A 16,606-nucleotide genomic window follows, 5' to 3' on the forward strand; every position below is an offset into this window, starting at 1 on the left:
CAAAACTGGCCCGGGACTCGGCGAACGATATCATAGTTGTATGCACGAGTGGAGTAGTGAGGAAACCATATGCATATAAGTAAATAAATAAATTTCAAAATTCGATGGACAAATATATTTACCAACATCTGAAGGCTCAGAAACAAGTTTCAGGTCAATCGGAATTAATATAAGAAAGTTGCGAGCTTTTGAAGTACTGAACCTTATAAAACATTTCATAAGCCATATTTGGAATTTCAAGTATCATTCATATTAGAAGACTTTCGAATAACATTATGGATCAAATCAAATGGAGACTTAAAGACCATAGTTACGTATCAAAGTATTCATCAAAGAGTTTAGTCATCTCGATTTTCTTCCGAACAACATTCGGAAACATAACAACTAGAATCTTCGAACATCATAAAATACATATCAAGCCATATGGAATAGCTTATGGAAGTCAAAGATGTTAGCCATCCTAGTGGCTCTAAGCATAGGATTTTCTTTAGAAGCATACATATACGTTATTTGTTCATTTCATAAGGTCAAGCCAAAACAAGGAAAGGTAGGCTTTACATACCTCGATTGCTCGCTAAACAAATCCCGACTCAAGTCTCGGGCTCCCCAATATCTACAATAACGTTATCAATTACCAAACATTAGCTACAAATACTTAGGAATTCAATTCTAACTAGTACTTGCCTACAGAAATTTCGGCGGCATCTCCCCTGTAAATTCAACATCCCCGAGAATTTAACTCGGCCAAATGCATCAACAACCATACCAACAATACCAACAACCATAATAATAATCATCAAGAATCAATTTAAACGCATTCTAACATTAGTAACTTTCCTCTCTAGGTAGCTTATCATATTCAATTCGACTACGTACATTCAAGTCAATATCAACGCTCACATATTCATTACTAATCCAAGATCATTCAAACACAATTCAAGAGCATTTCAAACAATCTACAAAATATTCAAACAATTCCACCAACACACCATGCTCCACCCGAAACTTCCAATTCCATCAAGGACGATAACAACACATTTCTATCTTTCAAATTCATCAACCACACTTAACAATTCACATGTTGTCAATGTTATTCCCGCAAATACAACTACATTAATAACCATGGTGGCTTCCAAACCAGCCCACATTCATCACAACTTCAACTTGAATCATCAAATTCTCATTTTCATCATAGAATACATATCAACAAAAACCAAATTACTACATAAAAATTAGTTCATCTTCCCTACACTACACACACACACAAACGGCCACATACACTCACAAATACCCACACGGCCACACCCACAACACACAAATTTCATACTTTTCATTCATTTCCACATACTCCAACATATATAAATCTTTCATAACATGTAAAAGAATAGAAATTATTACCTTTTCTTCAATTTTGCACTTGCCACCAAAGTGGTTTTCTTGCTTAAATAATTATACCACGTTGAAGAGGGTCTTGAACTTAGTGAGAATTCAAGAAAATTATAATTTTTGGATCCAAGATTGATGGCTCAAAATTTTTTTCATCTTTTTCTTCTATGGCCGAATTTCCCCTTCTTTCTTGTTCTAACTTTTGTTTTTCTCAAAAGTTCTAATGGATGACAAATAATAGGCCCCTCTTTATTTATTTATTTCATGGGTCAAATTTCCACATGGGCTTGGGCCCTTTTTTTTTTATGCTCCATGGCCGGCCACCCTATTGGGCCTTTTTTTTTTTCAAGCCCAACTTCTCATAACTAATATTTTGTAGTTCATGAAACTATTTTCCAAAAATTCTAATTTTGCCCTTAGCCTTCCTCAATATTTCCGCCTCAATATTTGTCATGAAAGACATATATATTAAATAAAATCAAAATATTGCCTTATCTCTTACTAGTCACAATTATTTCAAAATTTTTCCGAATATGCAAATTACGGGATATAACATCTTCCCCCCCTATAAAACATTCGTCCTCGAATGTTAAACTAGCCTTATAGGGTCTTGCACGCATTTCGGGAGAGTTTTTGTTTTTTATGGCAGCACATAAAAATCATTTACCAATCAATATAACCAATTATGAAATTTAGATTACCTGTAGGCATAGGAAACAAGTGAGGATACTTTTTCTTCATCTCGTCCTCTGCTTCCCAGGTCATTGCTTCTCGGTTATTATTTCGCCACAAGACCTTAACAGAAGGTACATCTTTGGTACGTAGTCTTCTCACCTGACGATCCAAGATAGCTACAGGTTGTTCTTCATAGGACAGTTCCTCTGTTATCTGGATATCTTCTGTGGAAAATATTCTGGAAGGATCGCCAATATACTTACGGAGCATTGATACATGAAATACTGGATGTATTGCTTCCAGATCAGATGGTAAGTCTAACTCGTAAGCGACCTTGCCTATCTTTCGAACAATTTGATAAGGCCGAATATATCTCGGACTGAGGTTTCCTTTTCTGCCGAATCTCATCACACCCTTCATAGGCGACACTTTCAGAAATACCCAATCACCAATCTGGAACTCTAAAGCTCGACGTCGTTTATCTGCATATGGTTTCTGTCGACTCTAGGCTGCTAATAACCGTTCCCGAATGAGTTTCACCTTATCGACTGCTTGCTGGATCATATCTGGACCAATCAATTTAGTTTCACTCACATCGAACCAACCAATCGGAGATCTGCATTTTCTACCATATAAGGCTTCATACGGCGCCATCTGAATGCTAGAATGATAACTATTATTATAAGCGAATTCGATAAGCGGCAAATGATCATCCCAACTACCTCTGAAATCAATAACACAGGCCCGTAGCATATCTTCCAGCGTCTGAATAGTGCGCTCGGCCTGTCCGTTAGACTGAGGATGAAATGTTGTACTAAGACTCACCTGAGTCCCTAACCCGTCCTAAAACGATCTCCAAAAATTTAGCTGTAAACTGGGCACCCCTATCGGTTATAATAGATATAGGAACTCCGTGAAGTCTTACTATCTCTCTAATATACAACCGGGCATAATCCTCAGCCGAATAAGTAGTCCTGACAGGAAGAAAATGGGCCAATTTTGTCAGCCTATCAACAATAACCCATATAGAATCATACTTCAGAGAAGTGCACGGCAAACCTGTAATGAAATCCATATTAATTATTTCTCATTTCCAAGCTGGAATTTCCATTTCCTGTCACAATCCGCCGGGCTTCTGATGCTCGATCTTAACCAGTTGACAATTAGGGCACTGAGCAACGAACTCTGCGATATCCCTTTTCATACCATCCCACCAATATAAACATCTGAGATCATGGTACATTTTAGTGGATCCAGGATGAATAGAATACCGAGCATAATGTGCCTCTCCTATAATCTGTCGCCGCAGCCCTGCAACGTCAGGCACACATAACCTACCTCCATATAGTAATACCCCGTCAGGTGAAATTTTGAACTGGGTCTTTTCCTTATCAAGGGCCACATCTCTGTACTGTGCCAAAATAGGATCTTCGAACTGACGTCGTTTTATTTCTTCCATAATAGATGATTCAGCAACTTCTCAAACAGAAACCCCAATATTTCCAGAATCGGCCAAACGGACTCCAAGACTGGCTAGCTGATGAATCTCACGAACTAATTGTTTCCTTTCTGGCCGCACGTCGGTCAAACTGCCCATGGACTTGAGGCTAAGTGCATCTGCTACAACATTGTATTTTCCCGGATGATATAAAATGTCAACGTCATAATCTTTCAATAATTCGAGCCATCTTCTTTGCCGCAAATTCAACTCTTTTTGTTTAAAAATGTACTGAAGGCTTTTGTGATCCGTATAGATATCAACATGAACCCCATATAAGTAATTCCGCTATATCATCAAAGCATGAATTACCGCGGCTAGTTCCAGATCATGAGTAGGATAATTTCTTTCGTGCGGTATGAGCTGCCGGGAAGCATAAGCTATAACTTGACCATGCTGCATTAATACACAACCTATACCAATACCGGAAGCATCACAATAACTAACATACCCATATGGCCCCTCAGGAAGAGTTAGAACCAGAACTATAATCAACTTTTCCTTCAACAACTGGAAGCTGCGTTCACAAGCATCGGTCCACTGGAATTTTGCTGCCTTTTGAGTTAGCTTTGTTAATGGTGCTGCAATAGAAGCAAAATTCTCCACAAATCTCCTGTAATATCCGGCCAATACCAGAAAACTGCGTACCTAGGTCGGTGTCGTAGGCCTAGGACAATTCTGTACAGCCTCGATCTTCTGTGTATCGACCCGAATACCATCTGTTCTGACGATATGCCCCAAGAATGCCACTGAGGTTAACCAGATTTCACACTTAGAGAACTTAGCATATAATTTCTGATGCCGAAGTGTGCTAAGTAATGTCCTCAGATGATCTGAATGCTCCTCTGCTGATCGGGAATAAACCAGAATATCATCAATGAATACGATCACAAACATGTCTAAAAACGGCCAGAATACCCGATTCATCAAATCCATAAACACTGCTGGTGCATTAGTTATCCCAAAAGACATCACCCTGAACTCATAATGCCCGTATCGGGTCCTGAAAGCAGTCTTCGGAATATCTGCCTCTCGTACCCGCACCTGATGATAACCCGAGCGCAAGTCTATCTTCGAAAAATATTTAGCACCCTGCAACTGGTCAAATAAATCATCAATCCGAGGGAGGGGATATTTATTCTTTATAGTCACCTTATTCAGCTATCTGTAATTAATGCACATCCGCATCCACCCGTCTTTCTTTCTTACAAACAATACCGGTTCTCCCCAGGGTGACGTACTGGGTCTGATGAAGCCTTTTTCTAATAGATCTTTTAGTTGCTCTTTCAATTCTTTCAATTCTGCAGGTGCCATTTTATAAGGAGGAATAGATATAGGCTAAGTATCTGGCAGCACATCTATCGTAAATTCTATCTCCCGTTCAGGTGGGAGACCTGGAAGCTCATCCGAAAATACATCTGGAAATTCATTAACAACCGTAACTGACTGGAGAGTAGGTGTTTCTGCTTTAGTATCATGCACACGGACCAAATGATAAATATACCCTTTCTGAATCATCTTCCTGGCCTTGACGTATGAAATAAACTTACCCCTCGGTGACGCTGTATTTCCTGCCCATTCTATAACTGGTTCCCCTAGAAACTGGAAGCGGACTACCTTTTCCTGACAATCAACATTAGCATAACAAGAGGCTAACCAATCCATGCCCATAATAACATCGAATTCCATCATATCTAACTCTACGAAATCTGCCTTATTGCAACAGCCACACATAATCATAGAACAATCCTTATATACCTGCCTCGCTATAATAAAATCCCCGACCGGCGTAGCAACCTCGAACGGCTCTATAGGTTCAGGTGTTATCCCAATTTTACTGGCGACGAGAGGAGAAATATATGATAAAGTAGAACCTGGGTCTATCAATGCATATACAGCTCGAGAAAAAACCAATAGTGTACCTGTGACTACATTTGGCGACGCCTCCTGATCCTGTCGGCTATCCAATGCACATATGCGGTTCGAGGGACCGCTAGAATCAGAAACCCTGCCACGGCCTCTACCGCGGCCTGCTGGTGCTGGCATACCCCGCCCCGCAGGGCGCATTGCTGAAGGAATGGAAGACGAACCGGTAGATGATCCCGTCGGCTGAGCTACACCACCAGAGCCACCCACCAACGGACAATCTCTCATAATGTGGCCCTGGCGGCCACAAGAAAAACAGGCACATGTAGCTCGATAGCACTCTCCTGGGTGAGACCTCCCACAATAGGAACATCGAGGCATAGGTGGCCTCGCCTGGCTGGAACCTCGGCTCACCTGCGAACCTGAAGCCCTGGAGCTCTGGCCCGCTCCTGAGTGCCCTGCACCGTCAAATCGTCTGCCTGTAGACTGTGGACGTGTACTCTGTCCTGACTGAGGGGGATATCTGCTATACTGCTGCTGAGGCTGTCCGCCTCGAGACTCCCCTGAATAACTGTCTGATCTAGCTCTCTTGGGCTGCCTCCTGTCACGATCTCTATCAGGCTGACGCCCTCTGTGCCGGTCCTCCATACCCTGCGCGTAGGCCTGTAACCGAGAAATGTCCATCCCAGTCTGCTACGCCATCGTCATACAGCTATCCACCAAATAATGATCCAGCCCTATCACGTACCGATGCATCCTGTCAGCCATATCAGCCACAATGGTAGGTGCATATCTGGCCAGAGAATCAAACTCTAAGCTGTACTCTCGGACACTCCTGCCTCTCTGCCTCAGCTATAAAAATCTGTTAACTCTTGCCCGCCGCAACTCTGGGGGAAAAAAGTGGCTGAGAAAAGCTGCTGTAAACTCATCCCACACGGCTGAAGGAGCATCCTCTCCTCTGGACAGCTCCCAAGGCTCGTACCAATTAATCGCTACATCTCGCAATCTATGTGAAGCCAGCTCGACAGACTCAGTCTCAGAAGCCCTGACCAGTCTCAGTGTGCGCTGCATCTGTCGAATAAAATCCTGGGGGTCCTCCTCGGGCTAAGACCCATAGAACTCTGGGGGATTACAGGTCAAGAAATCACGGACCCTCAAACTGTCACGTCTGTCACCATCATCACCCCCTATCCCGCGTCTGCGAGCCTATCCTGCTACTAATGTCGCAATAACTGCACAACGTCCCTCATCACTCGATCCTCCGCCCCTGGCTGAGGAGCTGGAGGCTCGGGCGCTTGAGCCTCTGGGGCTAATGGTGGAGCCGCTCCAGGCTCCTCTGGTGGGGGTGTAGCAGAACCCTCTGACAGGGGTGCAATATCGGGCATAATCTGAGGATGAGCCCGAGTGACTCTCTGTATCTGGCTGGTCTCTCCTGCCACTGCTTTGCCCTTCTGGGCAGCCGTCGCCTTTTTCGGAGGCATCACTGTAAACATAGCAATTGGTCAGAAAGAAATCATCCCAATAGCACAGCTCTATCGCACGATCTAAGATCAAAAGAAAGGTAACATTCTAAATGTCTTGTAGCCTCCTGTTTATAGATGTGGTGCACAACACACCGATAAACAAGACTTTACTAGACACGGCCTGTAGACATTCCGAGGACAAACCGCTCTGATACCACTTTTGTCACGACCCAGCCCCGTGGGCCTTGACTAGTGCCCTAACTGGAGACTCATACAGACTTACTTACCAGATCGACGTATCAAATACTTATTCAAATTTAACATACGTTATTTATACGGATATTGAGAACAAACGTCATCTTAAGCGGTCACCTATAACAGAAATATCATACCAAAAGCTGGCAGGCTGGCGGAATACACATCGCCCGAATATACATACATATACAAACATGTGGGCCGGTTTGGCCATAATAGCAAACAGGACCGCTTAAGGCACAAATCACAAACATGACGCATGACCCACATATATGTCTACAGGCCTCTACAAACCATAACAGAAACATATGATGGGACAGGGCCCCGCCGTACCCTCAAATAGTCATATATACAGAAACATGTGTAACAACAGATATGTACCAAAAATATGAGCTCCGGATCAAATGGGTACTCCAAATAGCAGAATAAGTGTCCTACACTGGCGGGTCACCCGAACGAACGGCTGTACCTGTGGGCATGAAACGCAGCCCCCGAAGAAAGGGGGTCAGTACGAAATATGTACTGAGTATGTAAAGCATGAAATACTGTAATCGGAATCAGAACTGAAATAAGGAGTATGGAAAATTGATACAGAATTTGTATATCAAAACCTGTGCTGAAAACATAAATAATGCAAATAAAAATCATGCATAGGCTCATGAACGTGGTCGCCACTCCGACGCTGGCGCCACAACACATCATACTCCAAAAGGTTTCAAATCTCCTTACCATCCCAGAACATATCGTATTATCATAACATATCACAACATCAGAACATATCATATGCCATATCACATCATAACGTCGTACCCGGCCCTATGGCGAGGTCTCGGGAACCGTAACACATCATACTGCCGAATATAACATAGTGCGCACGATCACAAAACCGGCGGGGGACTCAGCGAACGATATCATAGTAGTATGCACGAGCGGAGTAGTGAGGAAACCATATGCATATAAGTAAATAAATAAATTTTAAAACTCGATGGACAAATATATTTACCGACATCTGAAGGCTCAGAAATAAGTTTCAGGTCAATCGGAATTAATATAAGAAAGTTGCGAGCTTTTGAAGTACTGAACCTTCTAAAACATTTCATATGCCATATTTGGAATTTCAAGTATCATTCATATTAGAAGACTTTCGAATAACATTATGGATCGAATCAAATGGAGACTTAAAGACCATAGTTACGTATCAAAGTATTCATCAAAGACTTTAGTCATCTCGATTTTCTTTCGAACAACATTCGGAAACATAACATCTAGAATCTTCGAACATCATAAAATACGTATCAAGCCATATGGAATAGCTTATGGAAGTAACAAATGTTAGCCATCCTAGTGGCTCTAAGAATAGGACTTTCTTTAGAAGCATACATATACGTTATTTGTTCATTTCATAAGGTCATGCCAAAAGAAGGAAAGGTAGGCTTTACATACCTCGATTGCTCGCTAAACAAATCCCGACTCAAGTCTCGGGCTCCCCAATATCTACAATAACGTTATCAATTACCAAACATTAGCTACATATACTTAGGGATTCAACTTATCATATTCAATTCGACTACGTACATTCAAGCCAATATCAACGCTCACATATTCATTACTAATCCAAGATCATTCAAACACAATTCAAGAGCATTTCAAACAATCTACAAAATATTCAAACAATTCCACCAACACACCATGCTCCACCCGAAACTTCCAATTCCAACAAGGACGATAACAACACATTTCTATCTTTCAAATTCATCAACCACACTTAACAATTCACACGTTATCAATGTTATTCCCGCAAATACAAGAACTACATTAATAACCATGGTGGCTTCCAAAACAACCCACATTCTTCACAACTTCAACTTGAATCATCAAATTCTCATTTTCATCATAGAATACATATCAACAACAACCAAATTACTACATAAAAATTAGTTCATCTTCCCTACACTACACACACACACACGGCCACATACACTCACACATATCCACACGGCCACACCCACAACACACAAATTTCATACTTTTCATTCATTTCCACATACTACAACATATATAAATCTTCCATAACTTGTAAAAGAATAGGAATTATTACCTTTTCTTCAATTTTCCACTTGCCACCAAAGTGGTTTTCTTGCTTAAATAATTATATCACGTTGAAGAGGGTCTTGAACTTAGTAAGAATTCAAGAAAATTATAATTTTTGGATCCAAGATTGATGGCTGATAATTTTTTTCTTCTTTTTCTTCTATGGCCGAATTTCCCCTTCTTTCTTGCTCTAACTTTTGTTTTTCTTGAAAGTTCTAATGGATGACAAATAATAGGCCCCTCTTTATTTTTTTATTTCATGGGTCAAATTTCCACATGGGCTTGGGCCCTTTTTTTTTATGCTCTATGGCCGGCCACCCTATTGGGCCTTTTCTTTTTTTTTTTTCCAAGCCCAACTTCTCATAACTAATATTTTGTAGTTCATGAAACTATTTTCCAAAAATTCCAATTTTGCCCTTAGCCTTACTCAATATTTCCGCCTCAATATTTGTCATGAACAACATATATATTAAATAAAATCAAAATATTGCCTTATCTCTTACTAGTCACAATTATTTCAAATTTTTCCGAATATGCAAAATACGGGATATAACAATTCTGCACTTGCTCAGTCTGGCGCTTATTCCTATGCTAGTGTGCCTTCTGGTAGGCAAAGCAATAATAATAATAATAATAATAATAATAATAATAATAATAATAATAATAATAATAATAATAATAAAAATAATAATAATAATAATAATAATTGTAATAATGGTAAGTTTTCGCAGGGAAGTAGTCGTTCGCCAGTATGGAAAGATCGTATCGGTCATCACTGTGGTATTAGGGGGAATCTTAAGAGGGAATGCAGAAAGTGGCTACGTGAGATGGCTGCTATATCTAATCAAAAGAATGATTCTCTTGTTTCTGCATCTGCTAAAAATCCGCCTGCTGGTAATGATATCAATAATTATCAGCATGCTCGTAATAATGGCAAAGGAAAAGAAGTTGCTAGTACTTCTGGTGGAGGGACAGCTCGACTTTATGGGCTGACTCGTAGAGAGGTAGCTGAGGCTTTTGATGTTGTGGTTACAGGTATCCTTACCATCTGTTGTCATGATGCTTACTCATTGATTGATCCGGGTTTAATTTTATCCTATGTGATCCCTTATTTTGCTCTTGATTTGGGTATGAAACCCGAACCTTTGTGTGAACCTTTTGCTGTTGATACGCCTTCTAGTGTTCCTGCTATTGCTTCTGGAGTGTATATAAATTTTGTTGTTGTGATCAAGGGACGTGAGACTATGGCTGATTTGTATGGACTTGAGATGGTGGATTTTGATGTAATTATGGGGATGGACTGGTTGTCCGCATGTTATGCTAATATGGATTGTCGCCATAGGCTAGTTCGCTTCGCCTTTCCCGATGAGCCTGTTATTGTGTGGGAGGGTGAACTTGCTAAGCCAAAGGGTAGATTTATTTCATATCTTATGGCTCATAAGATGATTACTAAGGGGTGTATTTATCATTTGGTTGCCGTTAATGATACAAAAGCCGTAGTACCCCAATTTGCATCTGTTCCCATAGTCAGTGATTATCCCAAAGAATTCCCCGAAGATCTTCCTGGTATTCCTCCTGATAGAGTTATTGATTTTGGGATTGATGTTATCCCCGACACCCAACCTATTTCTATTCCACCTTATCGTATGGCTCCAGCGGAACTAAGGGAATTAAAGGATCAATTGAAGTACTTATTGGATAAGGGTTTCATCCGACCAAGTTCCTCACTTTGGGGTGCTCCAATCTTGTTTGTTAGGAAGAAGGATGGCTCCCTTAGAATATGTGTTGACTACCGTCAGCTTAGTAAAGTGACCATTAAGAATATGGGCACTGTGAGTTTCTAGTCATGTCCTTTGGGTGGACTAATGCGCCTGTTGCATTCATGGATTTGATGAACCGTGTGTTTAAGCCGTATCTAGACCGCTTCATTATTGTGTTTATTGATGACATTTTGGTGTACTCTAAGAATCGTGGGGATCATGCTAACCATTTGAGGATAACTTTGACAACACTTGAGTAGAACAAGTTGTATGCAAAATTCTCTAAGTGTGAATTCTAGCTTGATTCTGTGGCTTTCTTTGGTCATGTGGTAACTGGTGACGGCATTAATGTACACCCTCAGAAAATTTCAGTGTTGAAGGATTGTCCTAGACCCATTAGTGCGAATGAAATTCGTAGTTTCTTGGGTTTGGCAAATTATTACCGAAAGTTTGTGGAAGGCTTTTAGTCAATAGCCTCTCCACTGACTAAATTACACAAAAGACTGCTAAGTTTTAGTGGTCCGAACTTGTGAAAAGAGTTTCCAAGAGCTTAAGACAAGGTTGACTTCGACTCCGATTTTGACGTTACCTTCTAGGTCTGGTGGATATGTGGTGTATTGTGATGCTTCTAGAATTTTTTTGGGTTGTGTATTGATGCGGAATGGTAAGGTGATTGCTTATGCTTCGCGTCAGTTGAAGAAACATGAGAAGAATTATCCGACTCGTGACTTGGAGTTTTCTGCTGTGGTATTTGCTTTGAAAATTTTGCGTCATTATCTGTATGGTGAGCATTGTGATGTTTTTACTTATCATAAGATTCTGCAATATATCTTCAAGAAGCGAGAGTTGAACCTTTGGCAGAGGAGGTCGTTGGAGATATTAAAAGACTACGACTTGAATATTCTGTATCATCTTGGTAACGCTAATGTGGTTACTGATGCTTTGAGTAGGAAATCTATAGGCACGTTGGCTTATTTGCATGCTCCTGACATGCCCATAGGGAAGGAGATTCGAAGGCTTGCCGGTCTTGGGGTTAGGCTTGATGAAATTGAAGATGGAGAGTTAGTAGGAATCACTCCATCACGGTCTGACATTATAGAAAGGATTAAATCCAAGCAATATGATGATGAACTTTTGGCAAAGTTGAGAGATGGAGTGGAAAGGGGTGAGTACACTTCGTTTACTGTGGGTATTGGTGATAGGGTTCTGCGGTTGCAAGGAAGATTGTGTGTTCCCGATGTTGATGGTCTTCGACAAGAATTAATGATGGAAGCTCATGGTTCTAAGTATTCGGTTCATTCGGGATCTAACAAAATGTATAAGGATTTGAAATAACAGCATGAAGGTTGATATTTCTAACTTTGCTGCTAAGTGTTTGAACTGTCAACGGGTGAAGGATGAACATTAAAGGCCTGGCTCAGAATATTGAGATTCTGCAGTGGAAGTGGGAGGAGATCAATATGAATTTCGTTGTGGGGTTACCCTACACAAAGACCAAGTTTGACTCGATTTGGGTTATCGTGGATAGACTCACAAAGTCTGCCCATTTTCTCCCTGTGAAGACGTCATATACCGCGGCGGAGTACACCAAGTTATATCTAAAAGAGATAGTTAGATTGCAAGGTGTTCCAACATCGATTATATCTGACAGAGGTAAGCAATTTACTGCTCATTTTTGGACATCCTTTCAGGAAAGGTTGGGAACTAGAGTGAAATTGAGCTCTACCTTTCATCGTCAAACTGACGGGCACGCGGAGAGAACTATTCAGACTTTGGAAGATATGCTGCGAGCCTGTGCAATCCATTTTGGAGAAAGTTGGGATGAACACCTAGCTTTGGTGGAATTCGCTTACAACAATTACTATCAAGCGAGTATTCTTATGGCTCCTTATGAGGCTCTTTATGGGAGGTGTTGTCGGTCTCCAATTGGTTGGTTTGAACCAAGGGAAGTAGAGTTGTTGGGCCGTGATTCAGTTCATGAGGCGATCGAGAAGGTAAATCCTATTGTGCAGCGGCTGAAGACCGCACAAAGTAGACAAAAGTCTTATACGGACATGAGGCGTAAGGAATTGGAATTTGCTGTTGGTGACAAAGTTTTCTTGAAAGTGTCACCTATGAAGGGGGTAATGCGTTTTGGCAGAAGGGGAAAGCTTGGTCCTTGCTATATTGGTCCTTACAAGATTACGAAAAGGGTTGGGAAGGTAGCGTACGAGTTGAGATTTGCGGCTGCAATGTCAATGGTTCATCTGGTGTTTCACATTTCGATGTTGAGATTGTACAAACCTGATCCTTCCCATGTGTTGAATCAAGAACAGATTGAAATTAATGAGGCATTGTCTTATCAAGAAGAGCCAGTTCAGATTTTAGATCGTCAAATTATAAGGTTGAGAACAAAGGATGTAGCGTCGGTTAAGGTGTTATAGCGAAACCATAACACTGAGGAAGATACTTGGGAAGCAGGGGAGGACATGAAGAAAAGATATCCTTACTTGTTCCCTACTACATGTATGTGTTGAACCTTTCAGATGTATTTTCCTGTAAAGTTTAGAGTGAAGTATAAGTCTCACAATTGTGTTTAGGCTTGAATGATGCATTCGTTATATGTTTAGTCATATGTTATCTCTGAGGATGTTTCACCGTGCTAGAAGAACTCTTGAAATTTTGAAATTTAAGGTTTAGTAAAAAATCCTAGGCCATGACTTTCATGCGGGGACGAATGATCTTAAGGGGGGGATAATGTAACATCCCGTAAATCCGAGTTAGGTGTGAATGTGTAAAAATCTAGTGTTAACATGATATTATATCTATATGAATCCATTCTTGATGAATTCGGGTGGAAGATAGTCCTTTTGAAGTCAAACCAACAATTGAAGTTCATATGGGCTCTTAACTTCGCCTAAGTTTTGGTGGGTCTGTCTTCTAGGCGATTTTCATGAAACTGTGTTGGGAATTTGGAAAAACATCCTTGATGAACGTTGTAGATATTTGAAATGGCTTTCGAACGGGAGGTCGCCCAGCCCAAGTAAATTTATGTAAAAAACGTTATCCGGTTTACTGAAGGGCACAAAAGCTGGAGATTTCGCCCAAAGTATGCCTAGAAAGTACGGGCCGTACTTTAAAGTATGGGACGTCCTTTTGGACGTACTTCTTCCGTTCATCACTGGTTTTGGAAACCTAAGTACGGGCTACACGTATGGGACGTACTTCAAAGTACGGGACGTACTTGTAGGCCGTACTTTCACCGTTTCTGGCAGATAATTTGGGTTTAAAATGGATATGGTCTTATTTTGTTCCCATTTTTTTTTATCCTTCCAAACCCTGAGCACGAAAATCATCCCTCCAAGTCTTCAAATCAAAGGTAAGAACACCCTTAACATTACTAATCTATTCTAGCATCAAATCCATGATTCTTACCATGATTTTTGTGATCAAAACCTAGGGTTCGCAGCATAATTCTTCCTAAAGTAATTCAAGCTAGGGTTTGGGTGTTCTTCATTAGAAATGTGAATTGTTAAACTTTGTTTAACATATTAAGGTATGTCTCTTTTAAAAATCATTTCTGACTATACGGATGATTTGTATGTCTCTCTTTTTGAAAAGTTATTTTGAATGAAAATCACTTTTGAACCTATTGTTGGGAGTATAAATTTTATTCAAGATTCTTTAATGAATGAAAGGAAAAGTAATATTTTCATGTTTCTTGAACTCTAATTCATGTCTAAATAGTGGTTAATGTGTGTGAGGGGACAAACCCACATTAAACCTAGATTGTAACAAACCCTATATATGTATAAGATATTATGAATGTTTTCCTCTATGAGAGATGCTTAATAATGATGGTTATGAGTTGGTAATGACATTCTCCTTGATGAATTGGGACATGGAAATCTTTTGTAAAGAGGTTATAAGTTTTTAAAACATTAATTGAAATGACTTAATCTTTACGATATGGCATAAGGAATCTTAATGTTAATTGATGGTGTGACATACTTTGAGACGAATTGTGAATCAGCTTATATGCTATGAACTTTGTTGTTGTGTTTGGCCTAGCTACTCGGGAGAAAGGGTAGCCACTATTGATCCTAGTGTGGTAATTGCCTAGCCATTCGGTAGGAAGAGTGGCCACTACCAGGTTCGCTACCCGGAATAAGGTTAATGCCTAGCTATTCGGGAGGAAGGATAACCACTGGGAATTCCATATTCCGGTGTGGTGCGCTATGACATGGGAGCCTCTATGGTCACCCCTTCGATGTGCTTGATTCTTGGGCCTGTATTGGCATGTGTGACATTCTTATTTTCTCATGAATTTGTTGTCATTAATTATGATCAATTGAAAAGCATATTTGAAGTTGTACCTTGACAAGAGGCCTTATAATCGGTTTTAATAATTCTTATTGAGATAACAAACTGAATAACTGCTCTTACATTGGTTTTACATGATTTTCGGGACTAATTTCTTTATGTATTATTTTACTTTATTTTCGTATTACTTATTGTCCCCGAGGCACGCACTGAGTACGAAGTACTCAGGCATACCATTGTTGTTTTTGATGGTATGTTAGGCAACAGAGAAGAGCAGGTTCTTGATACTCCAGGCGTTTAGGAAGGACTTGCTGTTGCGCTAATTTGGTTAGCCCACACATTCATTCGTGGAACACCATATTGATTTATTTATTCATCACATTAGTTCTTCGGGCTGCGTCCTGATGTGTAAGACTATTATTCCTTTATCTTAGAAGCTCCCTAGTATACATTTATGCGTAGTTGTTGAGTTATTGATTAACTCTGTGGCACGTTGTCATGTTTGACAAGTATAGATAACTAATGACTTCGGCATTTAATTCTTATATGCATGATTTGTTTACCTTTGTTTAATAAACTGTTGGAGGCGAATGTTTAACCTGGCGGGTTCAAGTGTTATTATTGTATCGTTTAGGTTCTTCCGATGATGTTCATGACGTCGCATGCCAGTCACATCTAGGATGGGTTTTGGGGCGTGACATAGATTATCTATTTGACCAACTTCAGGGTGCTAAGTTCTTTTCAAAGATTGATCTGAGCTCTGGGTATCACCAATTTAAGATAAAGGAAAAGGATATCCCCAAAATTGCTTTCCGTACTCGTTATGTGCACCTTGAGTTTCTAATCTTGTCCTTTGGGTTGAGTAATGCGCCTGCTGCATTCCTGGATTTGATGAATCGTGTGTTTAAGCCTTATCTAGACCGCTTCATTATTGTGTTTATTGATGATATTTTGGTGTATTCTAAAAGTCGTGAGGATCGTGCAAATCACTTGAGGATAACTTTGACAACATTTGAGCAGAATGAGGTTTATGCAAAATTCTCTAAGTGTGAATTCTAGCTTGAGTCTGTGGCTTTCTTGGGTCATTTGGTGACTGGTGACGGCATTGAAGTAGACCCTTAGAAAATTTCATTGGTTAAGAATTGGCCTAGACCAACTAGTGCGATGGAAATTCGTAGTTTCTTGGTTTGGCTAATTATTACCGAATGTTTGTAGAAGGCTTCAATAGCCTCTCCATTGACTAAATTGACACAAAAGACTGCGAAGTTTCAGTGGTCCAAAGCTTGTGAAAAGAGTTTCCAACAACTTAA

The 16,606-nt window shown here is 40.3% G+C and overlaps 1 long non-coding RNA gene across 1 annotated transcript in view; it reads right to left on the bottom strand.

Annotated features, from left to right (window-relative positions):
* Positions 1 to 7,387: 7,387 nt before the first annotated feature.
* LOC132605056 (uncharacterized) overlaps positions 7,388 to 16,606 on the bottom strand; it is a 54,651-nt gene continuing 45,432 nt past the window's right edge. The window contains exons 4-5 of the long non-coding RNA XR_009568995.1: positions 8,587 to 8,637; positions 7,388 to 7,612 (exon numbers count right to left, since the gene is read on the bottom strand). This is a non-coding gene — a long non-coding RNA (uncharacterized LOC132605056). The remainder of the gene's footprint in view (positions 7,613 to 8,586; positions 8,638 to 16,606) is intronic.

The sequence above is a fragment of the Lycium barbarum genome, chromosome 8 (genome assembly GCF_019175385.1).
Source record: "Lycium barbarum isolate Lr01 chromosome 8, ASM1917538v2, whole genome shotgun sequence".
NCBI classification, from domain to species: Eukaryota; Viridiplantae; Streptophyta; class Magnoliopsida; order Solanales; family Solanaceae; genus Lycium; species Lycium barbarum.